A 19677-nucleotide genomic window follows, 5' to 3' on the forward strand; every position below is an offset into this window, starting at 1 on the left:
ATTCACGACCTGAAGATCAACAAGTGATACACTTTTTCTACTTGCTGCAACAGTCAAAAACTTAGAAAACACATACGTCATAGGTATTATGGTGGATATAGCCGGGGCCTTCGACAATCTGTGGTGACCCCACTTATTCAAAACGCTGAAAAACCCAGAATGTCCTGGTATTTTATATAGCATGCTCAGAAATTATTGTACCTATAGAACCGTCAAAATAAAATGTCCAAACTTCGAAACCTCTAAGATCAACACAAAAGAATGCCCCCCAGGATCAATCCACGGCCCGGAGCTTTGGAATCTGAACTTTTAACCGAACCTTACAAAGCTCAACAAAACTCCCGAGGTCGAATGAACAATCGCCTACGCAGACGATGTAGTCATTCTGGTATCGGGAAAATCCAGGCGGGAAATTGAGGCAAAATCAACATTTGCAATTAAAACATTAGCTGATTGGTGAGATTCTGTAAAATTAACTATCGCTCTAAATAAACCTAATTACATAATTCTAAAGGTACCTTGAAAGAGAATAGAAATCCCACTATTGAACTCAAAGGGAATACCACAGAACGCGTCACGGAATACAAGAACCTAAGGGTATTCCTTCAAAAATGTATGTACTTCACCATAAACATTTCTAAAATAGCCAAACAAGCAGAAGCTGCAATCAAATTACTTGCAACGATGGGATCTTCGAAACTTAAATTACCAGTTCGCCTAATCAAAACATACATAGTTTCTATTTACAACTAAATAATAGCATATGTCTCACAAACCTGGGCTCACAGCATAAACACACAAAGAAACCAAAGGAAACTGAGATACTCACAAATGAAAGTAATCATGAGATTAACCAGTGCATTCCGCACTACGTCAACTATGGCTCTACTTGCAATCACGGGCTTCTGGCCGATCGATAAAGTTATCAGGCAAACTTCCTTCAAATATTATTTTAAAAAATGGGAAAGAAGACAAAATTTACGAATTGCTTGGAGAATATGCTCACACTGTGGCAGATATCAATAGAAAGATCCTACAAGAGTGGGAAGAAGAATGGTCCAACGATCCGCAGGTAACAAGGCTCTTCTTCTTTATGCCAAACCTCACAGAAAGACTGGAAATGAGTCATATCTTACCGTCAAGAGGTTTAATCCACTTCCCATCCAGACATGTCTCTTAGGGCCTTCATTTTTACCGGTTTAACCAAAGGCAGATCGAATTATGCGAATCCTGTGACAAAATCGTGGACACACCTGAGCACAAAGTATTCCATTCTCCCTCAACCAATCCCACAATTCTTGAATTTTAAATAACTTACCAAACTTTGACACTTACCATCTCATTCGCTCGAAACAAGACTTCAAAATTCTAAGTTCCGTGGCAGACCTCATATCTAACGAGGAACACTGCAAATTCATAACCAGAAATCACACGCCACCACCTATTCAATCTCCAACGAACCAAGAACTTTCCAGAAGAAGATCATGCAGAATACTAAATCGACTACATCAACGAACAAATCCACTGGATGGACACCAAAACCAAGACTAGGTATGATTGATGGATCCTTTAGAAGAATAGGTAACTTAATGTCGACTGAAAGGCAGACAGGATATGTAAAACAGATGATGAGAACACTCGCTTACCCTGAAATATACAATAGACTTTCTAAAACGGATTCAACCCATAAATTAACCACTAACCAAAATTACTATTTCCACTTTAACACTTCAAGTATTCCTTTTCATATAACCTCTTTTGTTACTGACCCCACTTCTTCTTCCCTCATCTTCCCAGCCCTAACCTTTGCTGAAGTATCCCGAGAACTTTACACCCTCCTGATGATTCCATGAAAACCATCCCCCATACTGACGTCCTCCTAAGTAAAACCACTTCCTGCTGGCACCTCAGCAAGATCATCACTCTTCTCATACTATCACCTTACTTCACCCTTCGATCTCTATGCTTAGTCACTTAGTTTTATAGTATTTTCCTTCTTATTAGTATTTACTAACTCTCACATTTTAGAGACTCTAAATTATGTAACCGTTCTCAAGAAATTACACTCGTTCTACTCCCCCTGTCATAACACATTATACCTTGTTCTATTACTAACATACTGACAAACATATATACATTTTATTTTATTGCACTGCTAGCCAAAAAAATCTTAACTGTAAACCAAGCTAGTTTCTGGTACACCGAAACAATCTTGGTCCACAATATCTACGAGTCGTTAACCATTTGTGGGTTATCGCCTTAAACATGTATAATTTGAAAGCATAAAAAAGGAGAAGGAAGAAACGAAAATCGGGGGAACCGAAATTCCGCGGATCTGACGGCATGGTTTATTTTTAAAGGCACCAGGGCATTTAGTGCCTACTCCTTAATGTATGCGTGTGGAAGTTGCGAGCCTTCAGGGGTTCTTCCATTTTTTAAATGTTTTTTTCTATGTAATACGTAATGCAGTATCTTACCTCTGGAAGTTGTCACCAGCTGGGTGTGGGATGGATATTTCTCTATCAATCTCCTGATCACATCTATCTGTTCCAGGGTCAACTGAACTGCATCCAAAAACTGCGACTCGCATGGAACATATGCAGACCAGAACTGTCATGGAAGGATATAGGTAGTAAAGATATACACATGTAATGTTATTGATTAATTATTGATATTGAATATTTTAATATCATTAGGCTATATCATTGTAGAACTGAAACACTTGATTTAAATAATGAAAACAAGGAGAGGTGTTATTTTATAATCAATGTTACGAAGAATATTTGTCTCAAATGAAGGTTCAGTAATGCCTTCTTATTCACATCATCAAATCTACGTCGGTCTTCATGGCGAAGTGGCCAGAACGATGATGTTATCCACATATCCAAAAACCTCCCTAAAATGTTTCACAAACGCCCGTTTATGGTAATTTTGTTGTCTCTAAAGTACCATTACATACCTTTTGAAGACAAACGTATACCACCCCTTAGTTGAAAAGTTTTGGATAAATTCCTGGGCCAGAGTAACGCACTACTAACACACAGAACCCAAGTCCGAACCTGTGTAAAGCATGGATATTTCACATTGTTTTTAAAATTACAGCATTTCATAGGTACATCATTCATTCTCGTCCTTTCGATACACTCAAGAGGTAGGGGAGCGATCTAAAATTGCATGTAAAAGAAATCAAATACATCTTTAATTTTGACTACGTATATATATATATATATATATATATATATATATATATATATATATATATATATATATATATAATATAAATATATTTCTAGATATACATATATAGTCGCGGTAGCTCAGTCGTTTATAGTTCCTCGGCGGACTCCGTTTGTGTTGGACGTGGTGATATCGTTCTCTGGTATTGCGTTCCCCGAGTGCAGCTAGTGAGTCAACTACGTCTGAAAAAATTGGACTTGTAAAAGAAGCGACAAATCGGTAAACCAGTAAGTACTATAGTGACAAGTAAGAATAACGAAATGAATAGACTAAACACGATAAAGGTAAGCTTTCCCTTGAATGGAGGAACAAAAGCGGTAAACGTTGTAAGAGCCAATAGCGTAAGTGTAGGGAAATCACATCGTTCAGCACATCAGCCCGTAAGAACGTTCATACCAGTGACCTGTTTACCAGCCCTTTGAACTTCTTAGAGGGCTACCAGCCACATTTCACGTCTACCACATTATAAATGATGGCACATTTCACAGTTTAACGTGGAAAACGGTGTTTGAATTATTGTGGCACTTACAGCTTTTACCAATCTTAGTCTGAAATGCTCCCAAACCGAGGGCAACGGATATACATGAATTTAATCACGGACATTTCCATCTTCATGTTGACGAATTGATGGGAATACAACTGCCGACAATTATGCGTTGTGTGTATATTAATTAAATTTGTTAGAGAAGCGACAATGAGAAAACAATTAGAATAACATGGGCCTGACATGGAGTTTCGTTACGCTGATGGCAATAGTGTGAAAGTGTCATAAGAAAATGCAGGAAGGGAAGGAAATTTGTGTGTGTCTTTAATCTCCCACTGGAAATAGAAGATGATAGTGTGAAAGAAAAGCTGCGATAATTTGGAACTGTCGATAGTGTAGACAAAGAACAATGGTCAGGGAACTTTCGATACACAGTGTATAATGGAGTGCGAGAGGCTAAAATGGAAGTCACAAAACCAATATCTTCATTTCTAGTAATCCGCTCGTTCCAGTGTCACGTTATCTATGATGGACTGCGACGTGTCAGATTTTTCACCAGCCTGGTCATGAACGTAGAATGTGCGAGCCTTGTCAGCCCACTGTCCTGAGAGTTCCGCTCAGGCACGGACGAAACTAGTCATGTGGCGCAACAACGAGTAAGTTATGTAGGAACCTCAGGACCATACGACGAAGTTCCATCTAGTGAAACACCTTCTACTAGCCTTGAGACCCAGCTGAAATCAACTGAAATACCTACAGGAAGCTACCCTAACCCCCAGAAGGACGGAACACCTACCAACCCCGAAGAAGACAAAACGAAGGAAGCGGAAGTGGCATTTGCGGCTTCAAAGACCCTAGAGGAAGATGGTACACAATCTTTGGTAATTGAGGAAGAAAACTCCAACACGGAATCATCGAGAGAAGTGGTCACACAGGATGGCGTGGTACGCACCAATGCTATTAAGGATCAGAAGACAGCGGGAAGACAGGAAGGACAACAACGGGGAAGACATGGATAGTGAGTTGATTTCGGATGAAGATAGTGAGAGTAGTAGTGTAAATATGAAACTTGTAGTGTAACTGAAACAAACAAAAAAAGGACAAGAAATGCGGTGACAGTGAGCGACATGAACTCCGCGAAAAGAAGATCTAGGAATAGGGTAGGTGAGTTAAGTAAATCAAAACAATTAATTTAACAAATAGTTTGACCTTGATAATTGACGTGAAATATTGCATACGTAGCCAGAGTATAACAACTAGGTATTATAGAGTGATAGAGTATTTTTTTTTCCTTTTAAGAATCCTTGTGTGTAAAGTAAACCAAAAAGCAGTACAACAATGTATATATTTAACAGTATTGTAAAAGCAAGTGCTTACATATCTATAGTGATGCTTATCACCATTAGACTTGCTAGTATAAACGAAACAAATTGCATTGGGGGACTTTCTAATTCAGTCAGCTATAGATATTGCTCTCATTCAAGAAGTAGCAATAACTAATTATGAATTACCTTCTAGTTATATTGTCTATATTAATTCCACATATTCCGCGCAAGGAACAGCTGTATTAGTTCGAGACAATATACCTATATCAAATGTAGAATACCATCCGAGTGGTAGAATTACAACTGTAGGCACATAGTGGTTCGGATCCCAATTTAAACTGTAGGTCCAGTTACGATTAGCCTTACTGTGCATAAAGTGGACTTAAAAGCATCAAATCAATTCAATCAATTCAATTACAACTGTAAAAGTGGACAATCTGTGGATATGTAATCTGTATGTGCCTTCTAGTAGTAATCAAAGGCAGCGACGCAACGAACGAATTTTTCACAACTGAAGTACCGACGGAAGAAGGAAAAAAAATACTTTTAACAAGTTCCGGAAATTTTTTCTGTTAATGATAACTTGTGTATTGAAAACACCTTTACAGCTGCTGAGGTGTACGAATCGATTATAGGAATGCAGAATAACTCATCGCCAGGAACAGATGATATTCCTATAGAATTCTATAAAAGATTTTGGTCACTTGTAGGTACTATTGTGACAGACTGGATAAATGCAGTTTAGAATCAACACTGCTTTGGGAATTTGAGTAGTAGCTACAGGTGTAATCGTCCTGTTCACAAAGTTCGTAACTTTACGGTAGTAAAACACAATAGACCTATATTTTTGTTGTGCACGGATTATAAAATTTTTCACGATGTTTGCTTCGTCGTCTTTTACCTTATATGGAACGAATGAAAGGTGTCCATCAATATAGTTATGGTAATTATAAATCGATCTTTACTGTTTTACAAACAATTCGTGTTGTTATAACTGCTTATAGACATACGACCATTCAAGGTCACCATGGTATAGTGGCATTGGATTTTCAAAATGCTTTCGATACGATACAGCATGAATATTTATATGCTGTATTCTTAAGGATGACAAATTTACAATTCATGATGGGTTAAAACAAGGAGATGCATTATCTCCATTGCTCTTTAATTTTGCCTTAGAATATGCTGTTAGAAAGGTAAAAGAAACTAAAGAAGGACTAAAATTAAATGGTGTGACTCAGTTGTTAGAATGTGCAGATGATGTAGACTTATTAGGGGATGATATAAATACTATTAAGAATAATGTTAAAATATTTTTTCAAAACTGCTAAAGAGATAGGTTTGGAAGTTAACAAAAAGAAAACTAAATATATGCTTACAGGCCGAAACCAAGTGTTAGGTAATAATCAAAATCTAATTATTGATAACAACTCGTTTGAACCAGTTTCCAAATTCAAATTCTTAGGAGTAATATTAACAAATGAAAAATATATTAAAGAGGAAATAAAAAGTAGGCTTAATTCAGGAAACGCATGTTACTTCTCTCTTCATAAACTTTTGTCTTCTCGTTTAATGTCAAAGAAACTAAATGTTAAAATATACAAAACAGTAATTTTGCCTGTAGTATTATATGGATGTGAAACTTGGTCCCTTACATTGAAAGGAGAATATAAATTCAGAGTATTTGAAAATAAGATCGTTAAGAAAATATTTGTACCTAAAAGGGATGAGACATTTGAGTGGAGAAGGTTACATAATTTAGAACTACATAATTTGTATTCATTTCCGGATATTATTAGAATAATTAAATCAAGAAGACTTAGGTGGGCAGGCCATGTGGCACGAATGGGAGAGGAAAGAGGAGTTTACAGGATTCTTGTTGGGAAACCTGATGGTAAGAGACCTGTAGGAAGGCCAAGACGAAGATGGAGGGACAACATTGAGATGGACCTAAAGGAAATCGGTAGGGATGGAAAAGAGTATATAGATCTTTCTCAAGATAGGGAGAGATGGAAGGCCTGTGTTGCTGTAGCCATGAACCTTCGGGTTTAAGAAGGCTAGAGAGTTAGTTAGTTAGTTAATTCTTAAGGATGGGTTGTGGTCCAAAATTTGTAAATGCGATTAGGAGTTTATATACTGATGCCAAATCTTGTGTAAAAATCAATGTCTTTTTTATCTAAGACGTTTCCTATACAAATAGCTGTAAGACAATGTGATCCAATGTCTATGATAAGTTTTTGTGCCGCGTTAATGTCATTTTTAAAGGTACTTGAAATGCAATTGCAGGGGTTAAATATTCACTCAACAACTATAAAATTATTAGGTTATGCTGATGACGTCACTGTGTTTGTACAATTGCCAACAGATATGAAAACACTTGAAAATGTGATAGAAAAATACAGCTCTGTGGCTGGCCTAATGCCCAACTATAATAAAACTTAATGGATACACTTAGATGCGACAAACCACCCGTATCAAAGCAACAAAATTAAAAATGTAAATGCCAAGAAAATATTTGGCATAATTTTTACTCAATCTTTAAAAGAAATGATTGCTCAAAATTATTCAAATGTATTGCTGGCGTGAAAAGTGTGCTTAAACAAAACAAACTTCGTGCCCTTAGCTTGGTTGCCAGGGTAGCCTTTATTAATATTTATGCAAGTTCAAAGCTCTGGTTTGTGGCACGAGTGCTTCCGATGAGGAAATTGGATTTTGCACAGATAAGGAGTGCGATAATCTGGTTTGTCTGGGCACACCAAATGCTGCGAGTGAGTAATGAGAATCTATGTCTACCAGTACTGTGCGGGGGACTTACCTGACTCACGTGGAGTTAAAGAGCCAAGCTCTCCGCGTACATGCAAATGTGTCAATGTTAGTAAACTTCCCAGACAGTTCAACAGGTGTGATACTTAAGCAGATTTTGGACACCATACCACCGCAGTCTCCACGGTGCCGCCGCATTATAAATATTTACAAGAATCAGTGTTATAAATTTGTTATATACTACTTTCAGCCAAAACTCTTGAAATACCAAAAGTATCTCAATTATACAAGTCACGTTGTTTGGCAACACTGCCTAGCTGCAAGATAATGATTATGCAACCTCTGCAAGATAATGATTAAACAAACTACGCATCCCTGGCACAAGATATGGAACAATGTTTTAGCACCACATTTATCTCCCTTGGTAAAATCCGCCTGGTACTGTGTGGTACAGGATTTAGTGAAGAGAGATTACATGAATTAAAACTTTTACAAGACCCACTATGTTGTACATGTAAACAAAATGATTCGATTGCACACTGGCTAAGTGAATGCATACGGACAGGTGAAACATAGAAATATCAATTTGTGTTAATAGGAAAAATTTGTCACACCCATCCCAATGCGTTTACTGTGCGTAACATAAAGTTACCTATGTTTTCGTATTTTCCATGTACCAAATTGCGTAGTGTGCAATGGCTGGTTGGACATTATTTATTGTTTGTCTGCATATATAAAGGTATGGATTTTCATAATCAATTTTTAATACATGTTAAACAGAAATATCATAAAGTGTTTCAGGATAAAATAAAAATATTATTCGAAAATTTTTTAAAGGTGCTGATTCAATGTTAAAGTAAAGAGAACTATTGTTATCCAAAAAGTGTAAAATTACTGTATGAAAAAATGTAAATAGATAACACTGGTCTACGTCCATTTTGCTGACTGGAGGGTGATGGTTGTTCTTTAGTAATTCGAGGGTGTTAAATCCAAAACCGAAATCCGTTTTTTTCTATCACGTCAGGTTTCGGAGGAAAATAGAAAATTATCTAATATTAGGGATGTATATTTAGAGCAATGAAACAACGTAGTCCGTAAAGAGGTCACAAGATGGCAGCACATGGAATATTATAATGAATATTATTTCAATCAGTTATTCGAACATTGTTAACCCCAAAACAAAGGACAAATATTACTGACTTTGTAAGGAAAGCATATAGTGCATATTTTGGAATTAAATTGGGTGACCAAGATAAATCCTGGGCACCTCATAAAGTATGCATGACCTGTGTAGACTTAAGGAAAGAAATATGTTAGCGTCTGGAACAACCTTCATGTATCGCGACAGAGAGAGGCATCTATTAAGATATTTTCAAAGGGAAGAAGAACTGGTCTATTGTACAGATGTGAAGGGACTAATTTAAGCTATGGTATGTACTTATAATGCAGAAGAATGGAGGCTTTTTATTTATAGCTCGAAGAGGATTTTGAAGTGTGTGTTGCTGCATAATGAATAAGTTAGCATTCATTCCTGTTGCCCACTCCGTACATTTGAAGGAAAGCTACGAAACAATGAAAGAACGGTTTCGAAAGATAAAGTATGCAAATGACAGTTGGCTTGTGTGCGGAGATCTTAAGGTCATTTCACTGTTACTTGATCAACAAGCAGGTTTCACGAAATATCCATGCTTTTTGTGTTTATGGGACAGTCGAGCAAGGAACGAACATTGGGTACGAAGACTGTGGCCTGCCAGGAAAAGCTTTGAAGTCGGGGCGAAAAACATCCAGAACAAGCTGCTTGTTGATCCTAAGAAAGTGTTACTTCTCCACTGCACATTAAGTTGGGATTAATGAAGCAGTATGTAAAAGCTCTGGATAAGAATGGGGCTAGCTTTAAATACATTTGCTCAAAATTTCCTGCATTGACGCATGAGAAAATAAAAGCAGGTATTTTTGATGGTCCTCAGATAAGGATGCTAATGAAAGATGAAGAATTCTTACAAACAATGAAAGAAAGATGCATGGTGTGCCTTTTCTGATGTCATTACAAACTTTCTTGGAAACTTCAGGGCGCACAACTACAAGGTTCTAGTTGAAAATTTATTGGTACCTTTTCAAAAGTTAGGAGTAAATATGAGTTCCAAGCTTCACATCCTGCACAGCCACTTAGATGTTTTTCCGTCCAATCGTGGTGCCGTAAGTGAAGAACAGGGCGAACACTTCCACCAAGACATAAAAACCATGGAGCACCGATATCAGGGGAGATGGAACGAAAACATGATGGCCGACTATTGCTGGTGCTTGCAGCGTGACGTTCCTGAGGCCACCTACTCCAGAAAATGAAAGAAACGAAAATGTTTGCCTAAGTAGGTATGCATGTTGTGCTATTCTGTGGTGTATGTTAAGTTTAGCGTAAGTACAGGCATCAGGTGTTGTATGTGGTGTACAGGTATCAGGTGTATGTGCTAGTGAAACAAATTGATCAATTTGCCGGAATTGCCTAAACGTTTTGTCCATTAAGAACTCCCTATTGAGAAAATAGAAACGTATGTTTGTTAAACAACGTGACGTGATACTCTGCATGGACATCTGACTACGTCGCATTCTCTTTGAAAGTGCTGTTGGAATGTAGCCGCATATAATTTTCTGAAAATTTTGAAATGTGACTTCTGAAACAATGCAACTTAATGACTGTTATCAGCTACGCCACCTATGTATAGTCCTATAATTTCATTATGTGCAGATATCTATATGGAAAATTGGAGTTTAGCCCAGTATTATAATATTGTGAAAATTTTCAAATGTGATTTGTGAAAAATTGTGACGTGATACACGTTTTCTGACTACATATTTGGAATCAGCGACCTCAAATTGTATAGAATCAGTTAAAATATCTAAGTCAGCAGAAAAAGAAATTTCATTATGTGCAGATATCTATATGGAAAATTGTTGGAGTTTAACCCAGTATTATAATATTGTAAAAATTTTCAAATGTGATTTGTGAAAAATTGTGACGTAATACACGTTTTCTGACTACATATTTGGAATCAGCGACCTCAAATTATATAGAATCAGTTAAAATATCTAAGTCAGCAGAAAAAAAGGTTTCATATGTAGACCAGTGTAATACAAAAAGGCCGTTATGGCATCTGACTACCATGCGAGAGACCCAGGTTCGATCCCGGCGGGGGAAAACCAGGAATTTTTCCACCTGTTCAAGAGGCTCCGGCGTCCACCCAACATCATATAATGTGGGTACCTGGAGGAATCTCTGGGAGGTAAAGGCGACCAGGAGAGTGATGCTGACCCACCTCTGGCCGTGGTCAAGAAAGTGTGGGGCCCTAACTCCACACCCCTTATACGCCTTCGTGGCGTGGTGCAAAACACAGAAGAGCACTTTAGCTTCTTCTTTTTTTTTTATTTTAGATATACATCATTTTTGTACTTATACCAAAATTGTAGATAGTGGTTTGTCTTACCTGTGCACCCACCATCCCCTTCCGTAGCCTGTAGAGATCGGTATGGGACCAGGGACTGTTGGACCAAGGCTGTACGTGACGAAGATCTTCTGTAAATCGAAATTCCTGAATTTGATTGTGAAGAAACTTCCTGATATTCCAAGGTAGGTCGTTGTGACTGCGGTAGTAAAAAGTGTGAAAACTTATCATTGATTTTAATCTCTGTTTTTTTTTACTGAAAATAACTCACAGCTTTGAGCGTAATTTTATTGCAGAATTTTCTAAATTATATTCATATATTATTCTTAGTTTACTCTTATGGTTTATTTTGAACGTGACAAAATATCGCGAAAGACAGGAGTTGACATATTAGTATTATTAATTACTACTTTATTAGTAATGCATATTAATTTACATCTTTTCATACATTATGCACAAGTTTTTTAGTCTAAGCATGCGGCCCTCTGGCCATACATTTCCCATCATAGAGTTCACTTAGACAACCCCTCCCATCTAACAGTTCCCATTTTGAGCATTTTATTATTTGACGAATACTTGTAACAACTGTCTGGATATATGACGCTGTTTAAATCTAATATATAAAAATGGATGTATGTGTGTGTGTGTGTGTGTGTGTGTGTATGTTTGTTCCGGCATAACTCTCGAACGCCTGGAGCGATTTCAACCAAACGTGGAACGCGTATCACTTGCAATATTGTGGTGGTAAAACACTCCTGGCATCCCTGTGGGTGGGGGTGGGGTAGGAGGAGGTGAAATGTAAAAACAATGAAAACGACCGATATTAGTGTGGAATCCATAGTTCTCGAGGTCGATAAGTTGAATAGTGACACTGCCAATGCCGTTCAACTTCATGACACCTCTGGTACCCCTAGGAGTGGAGGTGGGAAGTGGGCGACATGTAAAAATAACCGAAAATGACCGATAATAGTGTGGAATGTATGGTTTTCGGTGTAGCTATGATGAATAGTGACACTCCCAATCCCGTTCAATTCCAAGGAACCTCTGGCACCCCTAGGGTTGAGGTGGGAAGGTGGTGACATGTAAAACTAATAAAAAAGGACCGATGTTAGTGTGGAATCCATACTTTTCTTGGTCGCTAAGATGAATAGTGACTCCCCCAATGCCGTTCAACTCCAAGACGACCCTGGAACCCCTAGGGGTGGGGCTGGGAAGGGGTGACATGTAGAAACAATGGAAACGACCGATATTAGTGTGGAATCTATAGTTTTCGGGTTTGATAAGATGAATAGGGACACTCCCAATGCCGTTCAAATCCAAGACGACCCTGGAACCCCTAGGGGTGGGGCTGGGAAGGGGTGACATGTAGAAACAATGGAAACGACCGATATTAGTGTGGAATCTATAGTTTTCGGGTTTGATAAGATGAATACGGACACTCCCAATGCCGTTCAAATCCAAGACACCCCTGGCACCACTAGGGGTGGGGGTGGGAAGGGGTGACATGAAAAAATAATCGAAAACGTTCAATATTAGCGTGGAATCCATAGTTTTCGGGGTAGCTAAGATGAATAGTGAATTTCCCAATTCCATTCAACTCCAAGACACCCCTGGCACCCCTAGGGGAGGGGGTGGGAAGCGGGTGACATGCAAAACTAATCGAAAACGACCAATATTAGTGTGGAAACCATAGTTTTCTGGTTCGATAAGATGAATAGGGACACTCCCAATGACGTTCAACTCCAAGATACCTCTTGCAAGCCTAGGGGTGGGGGTGAAATGTATAACGACCGAAATTAGTGTGGTATCCATAGTTTTCGGGGTCACTAAGATGAATATTGATACTACCAATGTCGGTTAATTTATTTATTCTAGCTCTTGGATGTTGAACTAAAAAATTTGTTCATAAATTGTTGCTAAATTTATATTATATTGAATTTGTAAAATATATATTACTTTATAATTTGTACACTGTACTTAGCCTATACTTTTAAATACCTGTAAATAAAATTAGTTACATTTTACGCTATAGTTAGGATTCATTAAACACCCGGGCAACGCCGGGTATTCAGCTAGTAACATCTAAAGTATTTTTTAAAAAATGAGGCTATTATTTTTTCTCGTTAAAACCGTTAAGAATATAACATTGTCATGTTTCTATTGAGGAGTGCTGGAAACTATGGGGGCCATAGTGGAAAATTATGGGGTTTAAAGGGTAAAAATTACGTGGCGCCAGAAATCTTGAGCCGTCCCTGGCAATAGAGTGCCTTCCATTTAATTACTGAGAATAGCTTTCCTATTCTCTCGACATTTGTGTTAATTGTGGGAAGAGGCTCGGAAAACAAAGTGCTACTCCAAACCATAATGAGTATAAATGCGGGATCCCTTTGTTGTTCTGTTTATAAACCAGACTTATTTCAACATTCTAACTGTTTTTTATCCCGCTAAAGCACTTTCTGCCGACAGAAAAGAAAAAGTGGCTACGACTCTCTTCATAAAGGGTGTTCTAGGCTCTCATGCTTCCTAGTAGCTTGTTTGTTGCTGGGAGGCGAGTACATATTTGAAGTCTTTCCCACCCTTTATTTGTTGCGCTGCGTAGTTGTGTTCTAAGGGCTCGTAGTCCTACTGGAGGGATTTTCATCCAATTGGAAATCTGTACACACAGAGAACAGTCATTGATATTATTTGGAACACTCTAAACATGATGTTTCATCTTCTGCAATATCGAGAAGAGGAGTATACACACTTACAAATTACAAAGCAGCATTTACGCTTAAGATGCATGCGTCAAAGATTTAAGATTATTTTACTCATTTTAGCTCCTGCATAGCCAAATGAATAGCTATCCTGTGAGCAGTCCCGGGTTCGATTCTCGATGCGAGCCTCCAAAATTTGACGGAGCTTCATGAAGACAATTTGAAAAAGAAGAAGTAGCGGTCTCCTGTCTCGAAAGCCAGAAAACAGAGGCGATGGGACTCGATGCCTTGACCCCTGGCGTCGTAGCGCGATTTGCTAACCACTCCGTCATTGGGTCCGGCATTTAAGTTCTCATTTTAGCAACTTATTTTTACATGACTTAGTCTCCAAGAGACAGAAGTGTTGTTCGAATTGTGTTTCCCAATAAATCCTGAAAACTGTTAGGGTAAACTGCGTATTATAAGTTCAGATATGTTTAAGCTTTTAAGGCTCTTTCGTACAACGTACGTATGGTTGAAAACATCTATTTAACAAACCACAAAATGTTGTTTATTTGTGTAAGTACGTTTACGAACGTTTTCCTTAAAAATGATTACGGGATTCATTATTTCATTGTTAAGTATGTGTACCAAAAATTGTTCTTTTAAAGAAATATTCCATGTAAAAATAATATTTCTGCTTTCAAAACATATTTGGAATTTTGGATGTTTTACGTAACTACATATTGTGCTGTTGTAAATGATTAGTGCCAGAATCATAGCTGCTTGTTTTCTTCACCTTGTTTTAAGAACCAAAGATATCTTCTGAGGAGATCAGGGGCTGAAGAAATGCTATCGATCTTTTGACCTTATGTGAAAATTGTGGGTTGCACAAAAGTTAGTGTGTTCAAAAATGAGTTTTCTTAACAGTCTATGAATCCTATTTGACCAAAATTTTTCCTAGGATTCTTTCTGCCTCTCTCTGGCATCCCCTATGGTGCAGTTGTAGCGTCGTCGCCTTGTAATCAAGGGGTCCCGGGTTCGATACCCGGTGGAGGCACATAGTGGTTCGAATCCAACTTTAAACTGTAGGTCTAGTCCCGATTAGCCTTTCTGTTCATAAAGTAGACTTAAAACACCAAATCAAATTCAAAAATCAAATTCTATCTGTCTCTCCAAGTTGTTACTAGGATACCTTTAGCCAAGACACACACATAATGCCCTTGTCGTTTTAATTGTAAAAGTTTTCTTATCATTGAGTCACGATTAAACCAATGGTACAGTGTCTCTCAAAAGTTTTAGGACAACGACATTTTAAACAAGGCAACCCAATTTACACAAGGCGTTGGTGGGTTGCGTGTACAGTTAGGCTCAATTTCAGGGTTGCCACATGCACAATAGATATTTATAAAATGCGCGAGAGAAAAAGAAGAAGTATTATTGTATAAAATTATTAAAAATATCACTATTATATCGCAAGTGACAAAATTCTTTCTCAATGAAAAAAAAATAGGTTTTCTAGTATTTCATCGCTGATGAGTCTACAGAAAGGAAAAGAGGTGATAGAAAACGAAAGGTGACAAAGGATAGGAGAAAGAGGTAGCGATAGGAGAAGAGGAAAGGTAGAGGAGAGAAGAAAGAGAGGATAGACGAGGAGAGGAAATGTCGTGAGGAGAATGGAAGAAGATTCGAGGAGAGATGAGGAAAATGGAACAAAGGAGAGAAAAGAGAAGGAAAACGAGATGAGAGAAGAGGATACGAGAAGAGAGGAGTGGAGAGTAGAGTAAAGGAGAGAAAAAGAGAAGAACGAAAAGAAGAGGAGAAGAGTGCAGTGGAGTCGGAAATCTAAGAAAGGAAAGGAGATACGAGGAGAGGAGATGAGTGGGATGGAGATAAGATGCGAGTAAAGTAGGGAAGGCGATATGAGATAAAAGCTGAGCAGAAGGAGGGGAGAGAAGAAGGAGAAGGAGAAGAGAAGAATAGAAGGGACTGAAGAGAAGAGGTTGTTTCAGAAAATATCGTCTCAGCGTCAAATTATCGACTTGAAACATTCAATAACATTTTGAAATGTATTGGAAAATGTATTTGAACGGTGCGAAATGCCTTTTGGCTTAGTTCAGAGCAAGATAAAATCTTCCATGTAAGATCTTTGATTTTACCTGCGTTTATACCACTAAAAAAATGAATGTAATTTTAATATTTATAAGAATTATCCAATTTTTGTCCATTTCTCGGTTCGTTGAAATGGAGATTTTGTAATTTAATATTTCCCCTTTATCCATCGTCAATTCCAAACTGAATCATTCCTTTTCACATAGCGTGGACAATGAACACAATGGGATAGGTCTAAAACTTACGAAAATTTTCTGCTACCGCAACTCTCCTCCTACATGTAATGTGCAAACAATATTTGTTTGTAACAAAGAAAACGAAGGTAGTACGACTCGGCGAAAAACATTTAATGGAGAATTGCACATGATGAAAACTTTTCATTCGATATTTGCGGAGGTTTCCTTGCATTGAACTCGAGTGGGAAAAGGGGTTAAATTAGTATGTCCTGAATTGTCACAAATATAAATAGTTATTTCATTAATATTTGTCAATGTCTTTGAAGCAGTACACAATTATCGTTAGAGTATCATAATTCTCGATCGTATACATGAAAATAGCCCTTTGAACGTGTGTCAATTCATTTATTTGTTTATTTTTTTTATAAATTCCATATGCAGAGCAATGTAGTCACTATACACTGCTATTATAAATAATGTTAACATGATCTTGTTTATAATAAAAGGAGAATTAAAAAAGAAAACATCCTAAGGAGGATCGAACTTAGGACCGCTAGCAGCCCAATCGAGAACTCTAACCAGTACACCACGTCCTTACCTTCGATTGTAGCAAACTTTTTAATTATTCTGTCCCCCCAATATTGTAAATGTCTTTGGGTACACATGTAGTTGAACTTTTACTTTAATTTTGAATTGCTTTCTTGTAGTATAGCAGATATCTTCGAGAAATAATTTTCGAAGTGATGAAGAAAAACGAGAATATTTTTAGTTGTGAAAATGCGAATCATTTCTTCTAACTTATCATTGTGATTAGACATTATTAATGGAAAATATCTAGAGGCTTGAACATTGCAGGACGATTTTCTTTTCCTGCGATACTGGAACAGACAAAATGCTTGTTTCTCGTGTCCAGAACAGTCTTATGAAATGTATTTGTTGTTGCGTAAGGTAACACGAAATAATTACACCCTTTGCAAACTACCAAATCTGCGGAACGTTAGGAACAGGCGGAAAATTTTATTCATAAAATCACTTCACATTTGACAGTATTAGTCAAGAGAGACTCGTGGGACACTGTGTTAAGGTGCTGAAGTAAATCCTTCTTATTTTTCTTCGTCGAAGAACAACAATTTTTAAAGTAGAGCAACAGTCGTTCCGCTCTTTCTTATTTCTTTTAAATTCTTCCACATTCCTTTAATTGGGTTAAAAATAAATAAAAATATTGCTTGCATTTCTGACATTGACGTAGACCAGGCTCGTACGCAGGATTTCTTTGAGGGAGATGCCAGACCCAAATTTATATATATTTTATTATGTATTTTATTATATTATATATATGAGAGAGAGAGACACAGATATTATAAAATAGCGCCATTGAAAAGTCATGATAATTCTATGTTTAGAAAATAATATATTTATAAATTAAATGTTGCGTACTAGGAATTATTATTACAATAAAGAACATGTCTAGTTGTGAGTTAAGAAAAAGACAATAATAAAGAGACATTCTCGCATCACGATTGCAGTTCGAAAAAGTCGGGACAGGGATTGAAAGTAAAACGCACTGTCCTGACTAAATCGGTGAATCGGATGTCTGCTAGCCCCCATGCCCCCCCCCCCCACCATCATAGGTACTAGCCTGACGTAGACAGTGGGAGAGAAATTTTTTAGGAGAATCTTTCTATTAAATGTATTATTTACATCCACCTTATGCTCAGATAGGTTTATTGACAATCGTGAACTTTTTTTAATAGATAATATTTGGTTTTAAACGACGGAAGAACATTGGTCTAATTTCCTTTCTTGCTCTTTTGAGAGAATATATACTTCTGCAATAGCAATCGCGTTCGGAAACGGTGGAAAAAAAAATACTGTTTTCAAAGGCAGACAAGCTTGGTTGCGCAGATTGCTCGCGTTCATGCAAAGTGTCTGCACCCAGCAAGTTACAAATGACAAGAGTCAAATTTTAAAGAGAATCTGAAGAATGATAGATTTCATCAGAGGCGGCTAGGTGGGCACTAGCTCAACATGCAATAGTTTAAGTGATAATTTCTGACAAACAAGAAACCTTATTGAATGAGTATTGGGATAGGTATTGCAATAGTAATAAGTGTATCCACTCCTTTTTAACAATGTAATCTCGAAGACAATCTGTATTCCATTTGTTTATATTGGCAACTTGGTCAACCGGAGGTTATTATTAGGAACTATTTCGTAGATGTTCATGTAACCGTTATAAAATTACAAATAAAATATATTCACAAGCTTAGATATACTAACAACGAAGAAATAAATTCAGAGTTAATTTTCAAATGCATGTGTATAGAGTAATTCTAGAAGTACAGAGCTATATCAAAGTATTGAACTTATTTTTGCAGGATAACGTTTACAATATTGACGCGACAGAATAATTAAGAACTGTTGCTCCAAGGGAAACAAAGGGCGTAGTGTATTGGTTAGAGTTCTAAAAAGCATTGATTGCGGTCCAAGGTTCGATCCTCCATACTAGTTGTTTTTTTTTCCTATTTTTTAAATCCCCTTCTATTAAACAAGAGCATGGTAACATTATTGTTAATAGCATTGTATAGTGGCTACTTTGTTCTGCATATGGAATTTATAAAAAAAAAATGAATTGACACACGTTCAAAGGGATATTTTCATGTATACGATCGTGAATTATGATACTCTAACGATAATTTTGTACTGCTTCAAAGATATTGACAAATATTAATGAAATAACTATTTATATTTGTGACAATTCAGGACATACTAATTTAACCCCTTTTCCCACTCGAGTTCAATGCAAGGAAACCTCCGCAAATATCGAATGAAAAGTTTTCATCATGTGCAATTCTCCATTAAATGTTTTCGCCGAGTTGTACTACCTTCGTTTTCTTTGTTACAAACAAGTATTGTTTGCACATTACATGTAGGAGGAGAGTTGCATCTACATTTCACATTGGTCAGCTCCTTCTACTTACTTTCAGGAGCGAAAGCTTGTAGGGTAGTGTTTACCGTTAAGGACTGCCAATCTGATGGTCGTAGGTTCAAACCCTTCCGTTTGCAGAAAATTTTCGTAAGTTTAAGACCTATCCCATTGTGTTCATTGTCCACGCCATGTGGAGAAGTGGACAAATATTGGATAATTCTTATAAATATTAAAATTACATTCATTTTTTTTAGTGGTATAAACGCAGGTAAAATCAAAGATCTTACATGGAAGATTTTATCTTGCTCTGAACTAAGCCAAAAGGCATTTCGCACCGATCTAATACATTCTCCAATACATTTCAAAATGTTATTGAATGTTTCATGTCGATAATTTGACCAATGCATCAATTCTTGACGATGAGACGATATTTTGTGAAACTACCTCTTCTTTTCAGTCCCTTCTGTTCTTCTCTTCTCCTTCTCCTTCTTCTTTCCTCTCCTCCTGCTCAGCTTTTATCTCATATCGCCTTCCCTACT

At 37.2% G+C, this 19677-nt stretch overlaps 1 pseudogene; it reads right to left on the bottom strand.

Moving 5' to 3' along the window:
• LOC145980188 (dipeptidase 1-like) overlaps nucleotides 1-19677 on the bottom strand; it is an 89362-nt pseudogene that overhangs the window by 21618 nt on the left and 48067 nt on the right.

This window comes from Lepisma saccharinum, chromosome 27 (genome assembly GCF_977018435.1).
Source record: "Lepisma saccharinum chromosome 27, izLepSacc3.1, whole genome shotgun sequence".
Taxonomy (NCBI): domain Eukaryota; kingdom Metazoa; phylum Arthropoda; class Insecta; order Zygentoma; family Lepismatidae; genus Lepisma; species Lepisma saccharinum.